Source organism: Molossus molossus, unplaced genomic scaffold, assembly GCF_014108415.1.
Source record: "Molossus molossus isolate mMolMol1 unplaced genomic scaffold, mMolMol1.p scaffold_m16_p_5, whole genome shotgun sequence".
Lineage (NCBI taxonomy): Eukaryota > Metazoa > Chordata > Mammalia > Chiroptera > Molossidae > Molossus > Molossus molossus.
In genome coordinates, this window is record NW_023425388.1 from 29,347,459 (window position 1) to 29,355,541 (window position 8,083).

Sequence of the window (8,083 nt, forward strand, 5' to 3'; positions counted from 1 at the left end):
TCTCTACCACAGAGGGATGGCTCCCTCATTGACTAATGGAGAGAACCTAGCAGATTATTTAAAATTTTCAAAGTCTCAGTTTCCTCATCTGTAAAGTAAGGAAGGTAATACCTAGCTTATAGAGTTCTGTGAAGGTTGAAGTAGACAATACCTGTGAAATGCTGACTCCATGTATGGAACAGAATATGTGCTCAATAAATGCTTAGCTATTTTTTGCACTAATAATATTGATAGTTACCATGTAATGAATACTTATGATGTGCCTAATAAGTATAATGGACTGAATCCCACCCCCCCATCTTACAAAGTAGGCAATGCCATTGCCTTTGCTTTCACCAATGAGAACACAAAGGCAGGCAAACAGCAGAGCTGGGTGTGAGATGAGGCAGGCTGGCCAGAGTCCGCCTCTCATCCACTCTGCCACACCGGCTTCCTAACAGAACATGGAACCACACTAGGGCCAGGACCAGATCCATCTGTTATCTCAGCTCTGCTTCTCTCACTAACAAGGAATCCAGGAAGGATGCCAGTGAAGTTAGGAATTATGTTTCCACAGTCATGGGAACCAGCGAGAGGTGTGAACCATGACCCACACGTTTTATTGACATGCTTTCATTTGACCAAATTTCTTTCACTCACCAGTTATTACTCTAATAATAAAATGCAACTTACTTTTGTCTCATTTTGCAGTTTAAAATTTACCATTATTCAAGAGTAGGCAGCAATGTCTAGGAACTTATCCAACCAAAGCACTTGCACAGACTTGCAAAAAAATATGAACAAAAATATTTTTGCAGTACTTTTTATCATATTGAAATATGATATTAGAAACTACCCAAATATCCTTGAGTAGGATTCTAATGAAAGAATAGTACATCCATTCAATACTGTGCCATTTTTAATAATAATGATATAGATTTAAAGATAAGAAAAATTCTCCTATGTAATTTAAGTGACAAAGCAAATGCAGAACTGTGTGTCAGATTTGATTCTGCCCTTTAAACTAATGCAAATGTTAGTATATACATAGAAAAAAAAATCTAGAGAAATAATCGATCTATAACAGGAGTTTTGAGGAGGAAATAAAATAACATGACTTTTGACTTCCTAAATTATACATTTCTGGATTGTTGGAATTATGCACCTATTCATTTTTGATATCAGATGCAAACAGTGTAATGGTTAAGTGGGCAGAAGAGGCAAGGCCTGTCAGAAATGGAGCAAGGAAGGATGCAGCCCGAGGCGGGGCTCCAGTCCTCCAGTCTGTTAACTGCTGCCTCATTTCCTGGCAGCTGAGTTTTATGACTGGCTGGCTCTCAACCCATCCTCCAGCCAACAGGACATTGGCAAGCAGGGATGTCAGAAATCTTCCTTGAGAGAACTCTTAACAAAAGCATAAGAGGCATTACAACTTGGAAATATGGCCAAAGGAAAAAATCCATAAAAAACATCCATCCCCTGAGTCTCTGTCTATGGAAGGAAATTTGGCCATTAAGCCAATGAAAGGAATTAGGATCATTATAAAATCACACTGGTTTGGCAGTGGGAAAAAGGAGATATTAAATGTAATTCATCTTTAGAGAACTCATTCCTTTCCACCAGGCCTCAGAACCTACAGAGCCATAAAAACAACCGAGATAAGATAATCAGTAGAATAGCTGACACTTTTACAGTGATCCACAAATTTCAGAGTCTTTCACATCCATCATATGCCCTATTGCATGTCTGCCCTTTGCAAAAACTCTGGGAAGCGAGTTTTGGAGAAAAGGAGGTCGTTAATGACATAGCAGGACTAAAAAGTAGGATGTCTTATGCCCAGGGGCATCCTGGAATTAATGAATACAATTCATTTTTAGGCAAATATATCCCTTCCTAAAATGCTAGATAGACAATATCCATCAAAGAAACAGGACTGAGAGCAGTGAACACTGCAGAAAATGCAAGGGAAACAGAGGCCACGAATGAAGCCCGAGTTGAGGGGAACACTGGGATTCTCTCTTTGTCTTTAATTTTTGGCATTTTAATTACTTTGTGTCTTGGTGTGGGCCTACTTGGGTTCTTCTTACCTGGGGCTCTCTGTGCTTCTTAAACTTGAATGCCTTCTTCCTTCACCAAGTTAGGAAAGTTTCCTGTCACTATTTCTTCAAATATATTCTCCAACCCTTGCCCATTTTCTTCCTCTTCGGGGACTCCTATGATGCGAATCTTATTACGTTTCCAGTTGTCCCACAGTTCTCTTAAGCTGTCTTCCTGTTTTTTAATTGTATTTTCCTTTTGGTTTTCTGATTGGTTGATTTTTTTCTACCCTGTCTTCTAATTCACTGATCCGGTCCTCAGCTTCCTCTACTCTGCTGGTTAGTCCTTCCAATGTGTTCTTTATTTTTTGCTATGTCATTCTTCATTTCCACTTGGTTGGTTTTCAATGCTTCTATATCTTTACTCATGGTGCTGATGTCCTTACTCATGCTGTTGAGCTTCCTCAAAATCATGGCTCTGAACTCTACCTCTGATAACTTGCTTAATTGCATTTCATTTATCTCATCTTTGGTAGAGGTCTCTTACTCTTTCATTTGCGGGTTGTTTCACCATTTTGGCTATCTCAGTGGGTTTTGGAGCCTGCCAAATTTTCCCTGTGGGTGTTAGTGTTCTGCTGTTTGTGGCTCCCTTTACTGGGTTTGGATAAGTGTGGGAGGACCCACGTTAAACACCACTGTCAAGTCTTACTTTCCTGGGTAGATTTGCAAGCCCAGGAACAGCTCAGTTATCCTCTAGCTTTTTGCCTGGAGGCTATTAATCTCAGTTACTTGAAGAACTTTGGGTTCTTAGTTGAATTAAAAACTCCCTCAGGTGTTCAGCTTAAGAGGATTTTCTGAGGGTGGGGCAGATGCTGGTTCTTAATGAGCCTCAATTTGCATTTCTTTGGCCCACCTGAGTGAGGTTGAATCCCCGAGGGAGGGGCCACTGCCTCTCCCCAGAGCCCTGGGAAGGAGTAGGATGGCCACTGTCTTGCGTAGCCATAACTCAGCAAAAGCTCTGAGTGCCCTCCAAATCCCAAGTATCCCCACACAGTTCCAGTCCAGTCTGCCCATTCTCTGCCGGAGCCTAAGGTGAAGGGCTGTGGCTAATTTAGTGCTCTGTCCTGGCCCTCTGCACTGTGGACCCAGCTTGGGATTTTAATCCCGAGGGCACTGCTCACAGCTTAGACCGCTGCTGTCACCTCCGCAATCCTACCAGGATCAATTCAGTGTTCCTGGTTATATGGTCCTCGCACACTGCTTTTCTGTTGCTTTTTCCCGACAATTTGTCTTTACTTTAGTTGTAATTCCAGTTTGGTCCTGGGAGATGATCTGTGTAGCTTCCATTCATGCCATTGCCATTTTGGAATCTCTCTTTTGTTTTTTGTTTGTTTGTTTGTTTGTTTGTTTTGGTGGTACATGCCCCTAGCAGAAACCAAACCCGTGACTCTCTGGTCTGCAGGCCGACGCTCAACTGCTGATCCAAACTGGCCAGGAACTTCTTTTGTTTTTTAAGGTCAACAAAAGGAACGGAAATACTGATGCAGCTACAACATGAATGGACTTCAAAAACATTAAGTGAAATAAGCAGTCACAAAAGACCACACCAGGTATTATTCCATTTATATTAAATATCTAGAATAGACAAATCTCCAGAGACAGGAAGCAGATTAATAGCTGTCCAGGGTGGGGCAGGAAGGGAATGAACTCTAAGTAGGCACAGTAGACCTCACCTAAGTGATCGAAATGGTCTAAAACTGCATTGCATGCTTGGCCAGTGTGGCTCAGTAGTTGAGCATGATCCATGCACCAAGAGGTCACCAGTTCGATTCCTGGTCAGGGCACATGCCTGGGTGGTGGGCCGAATCCCCAGTGGGGGAAATACAGGAAGTGGCCAATCGATGTTCTCTCTCATCGATGTTTCTATCTCTCTCTCCTTCTCCCTTCCTCTCAGTCTAAAATCAATAAAGAAAAAAAAAATTTTTTAACTGAATTGCAGTGATGGTTGCACAACTTGATGAATTTACTTAAAGTCATTAAAATATGCACTTAAAAGAGGTGAATTTTATAAAAATTATATTTCAATAATGTGGCTTAAAAAATGCACGAGTCCCCTGCAAGTCTCAGGTTGCAGATTTAACTTCACATTCCTACTAATGTTGGAGCCACTCGAGAGAAAATAACATGTGTGGCATCATTTTTATAAAATCATCCTATGTCCTGAGACTAGCCACATGAGATCCCCCAAAGCAAGTTCAAATAGCAAAATCCCCATTTGTTTTTTCAGTTAGGGAAGCTGTGTTCTTCTTACATCCTTTCCCTCTGCTTGCTGAAGGTGACTTTGGTTTGTTTACTTTTTATGGGAAATTGGCTGTTGTCTAAATACTTGAAGTTGGCTGCAGAATAATTGACTTTTGGTGGTCAGATGTGATATCCAATGTTAATCAGCATAAAGTCAAATTTACTTGAACTATGACATTCAATCCTGTTTTTCTCATTTGGCTAAAAGGCAATTCAGAGGTTTTTCCAGTCTCAAAAATTTATGGATTATCCTTTTTTTCTTTCTATTTTATTTACAATGTTTGTATTTCATGAAATCTGAGAGTATCAATTCATTCTTGCCTTTTAAAATAATTATGCTGATGGATGTATATACAAGGATTTCAGCCTTGTTGGTAGCAGCAAAATATTGCCCATAAATAGGGAACTGGTTAAATAAATTATTATACATCCAAACATAAAATAAATTACTATGCATCTATTATAAGCATGAAGCAAAGTTATAGGAATTGATGTGGAACTACCTCCAAGATACATTGCTAAGTAAAAAACATGTGGAATAGTGTGCTTATTATGATAACTTTATATTTTGTTTTGAAAAGAATATATACATACATGCTATATATGCTTAAGTATCTAAGCATAGAGCTACCAGACTGGAGTAGTATATTCTTATAGGGAAGGGAATTATTGGGTACTTGTATGTTTGCCCTGGTAGGAATGCTAACTTTTCAGTATATGTTCTTTAAAATTGTTGAAATGTTTACCATGTATGTTATCATCCACTGAAATTTTTTTCATGATTTACCCCTACATGTGGTAAACCATACCTCAGTAAATAAGTTTTTTAAAATGCAATTCCAATACTCTAACAGTGTTTGTCCAAATATAGTACTAATGACATGTAATGAGAATTCTGACCAAATTTTAATACATAGTTTAATAAGAAAGTTATCTAAAGACTTCAATTTCTCCATCTCTGAAGCAGAGATACTATTACAGGATTTGATGGAATAACACTTGTAAGATTTTGTAAGATGTGGAATCATTGAGATGGAGTTTTGCAGGGGCAGCTCACCCTTGGATAGAAGGAAACTGAATTCAGCTGCAAAAGCAATAGATCTGTCTGTACTGCACATGTTTTATTTACTCATCATTGGATCATTCAGGTTGGATTGGACTTGACTTACAGTGATCAATTATGTCTTTTTGTATTGCAGGACCAAATTCATTATCCGATCCTCGGGGACTAAGTTAACATTAAATATGTTTGTAGCAGCAGACAAATTCATAATCTGCCTGTCAATTCATTCCACTGCCTAGTCATTCTTCTGCCTATACAATTAATTTAGTTAAAGAAACACTAATAAACATATTTTTAAATTATGATGGCAATTAGAGTTTGCAAAAACACTTCTACATGTTTTATCGCATTCAACCCTCTTAACAACCCTGTAAGGGAGGCAAGACAGACATTATGTCTTTTTCACAGATAGTCATAGTTAAATCACCTAATCAGGAAGCAGAGAGCTGGAATTAAAAGCTGGGTTCTCACTATGGGTTATACATACTGTACGGCATGTATGTGAGAGTTCAGAAAAGGGTGTGTATGTATATCAAATCAATTTTGTTGCAGTATTTGAACATACAGACACTGTTTCAACTTCATAATTTCTGTTTTTTTTCTGAATGGAATTCACATAGACATTGTTTCATTTGTAGTTTGAATTTATCTTGACAATTACAATATTTAAATTCACCTGGGCAGCCAAAGAGTGTTCTTGTGCGATGGGGACCATTCATTTTCACAGTCTCATTTATGACTCATGGATTTGTGTGGGTGTTGGAGACAAAAATCCACAGAAAGAGGGATGAGAAAAGATTTCTTTCTATATTTAAATATAAATAATAGAAAGAGGCTGAGCTAAGCTATAAATAACCGTGAAGTGAAATGTTCTGTGGAAAATCCATGGCAATAGCATTGCTGCTGGCTGAGAAATGCAACTGCTTAAAACTGGTTTGGAAAAGCTGTTTATTGTAAAATAAGTGCTTTTTTATTGTTATTATTACATTAAGACATTGTCTTGGATTTTTCCAGGCTTACAAATGTAATAATTGATTTAATTCATTTTAGTGATTCAAGATATGTGCTTTTTAATATGTACCATGTATTAGGAAGAGCTACTCAAGCTATCATTTGTTGTTTTGCTCTGGATTGAGGTGGATTTTCATGATCTTTTATTTGCAGCAAGGTGCAAAGATGTGTTTACTATTTTAAACACTAACCAGTTATTGTATGGCAAAAAATGTTATAAGGATCAAATTATCATCATCATTATTATTACACGCACACATTAAATATACTCAAGACCAGAATCTAGAAACTCTAACAATGTCCATGTGCCATTATGTGATTTTGTTGCAGTATTTTTCAAGATTTAATGAAGTTAAGTAATTTAGTTTGCTCTTGGACATTACCTAACTTGTTAGCAGAAGAAACCCCCTACTGTGGCAGGGAAAGCACCACTGTTCTGTGTTAAGTGTTGAAATTGTCTTTCTTCATAATTTAAAAGGAAATTCTTGCTCACAACAGAGTGTTTCACATCCCTGTTATTTGGTTCCAACTTGCAGAATCATCTTGCTTCCAAAATGGTTTCAGGCAGGCCCTGAACGGTTTGGCTCAGCAGTTGGAGCATTGGCCTACAGACCAGAGAGTCCTGGGTTTGGTTCCCACTAGGGGCACGTACCAAAAAAATAAATAAAATAAAATGGTTTCAGAGCCAGAGAGGAGAGGTTTCCAAGCCAGAAAGAAACTCCCCTTGTCTTTGAATATGTGCCTGCTTAGAAGTGAACTTCAAAGACCAACTGTGTAGATACATCATCAAAATGTGTAAGTTTCCATTGGATTTAGCATGACTTAGCATCCATTTGAGGACTCCACAGGAGATATTCAAACCATCACGCACATTGTTAATAAATAACTTCCACCTCTTCCATACAGATGTTCTGCGAATGCTTTGGGAGGGGGTAAAAGGACAGCTGAGGTGGATCCATTAAAACATAAGTGGACCTCTGGTCTTGTTTTCTATTCTTCAAGGCTGATCTAGCTACTCTAAGGCAAAAGAAAGCTAATTACCTTGTGTTTGAGTTAATGGGAGAGTTTCCATTGTATTCTGCAATGTTAACCAACCTCTGAGATGAACATTTACTGGCCTGTTAATGAATTTTTACATATATGTATTTATGTTTATAATTATATACAATTGTATATGGCTTTTGTGCTGGGTAATGGGCTATAGTGAACAAGGCTAGTTTAGGGAAATGTTAGTACTGAAAAACGGGGGGGGGGGGGGCAATAGTATGGAAACAGAAATTACCAGAGCCACGCCATGCAAGGGAACAGAGATCCAAGTACACAGGCATAAAAGAGCTTGCTGCTATTAAAGGCCAGGTGACACAGGAGATCAGAAATCCAGGTAGTTCATTTGTTGTGTAAGGGGAAGTCGGGCACTGAAGGTCTGAAAACCGGGGAAGGTAAGTATGAGCCAAGGCCCACGGGACTAGGTCAGAGGCTACAAATCTCATTCTGAGGCAAGGTCTCCTGCACACTCCTGCAGAGATGGGAAATCTCACTGAAATCTGTGACCCTTTAGCTGCCATGGAGGATTATGATCACCTAAATGAATTTTGTCAACAGGATAAACTGTTATGCACTACGGCTATTCTGATTCCCTACATCAGTTCTCCTTCTTGGCTAGCAGCAAAGGGGCACCTGCAGATATGGTGGG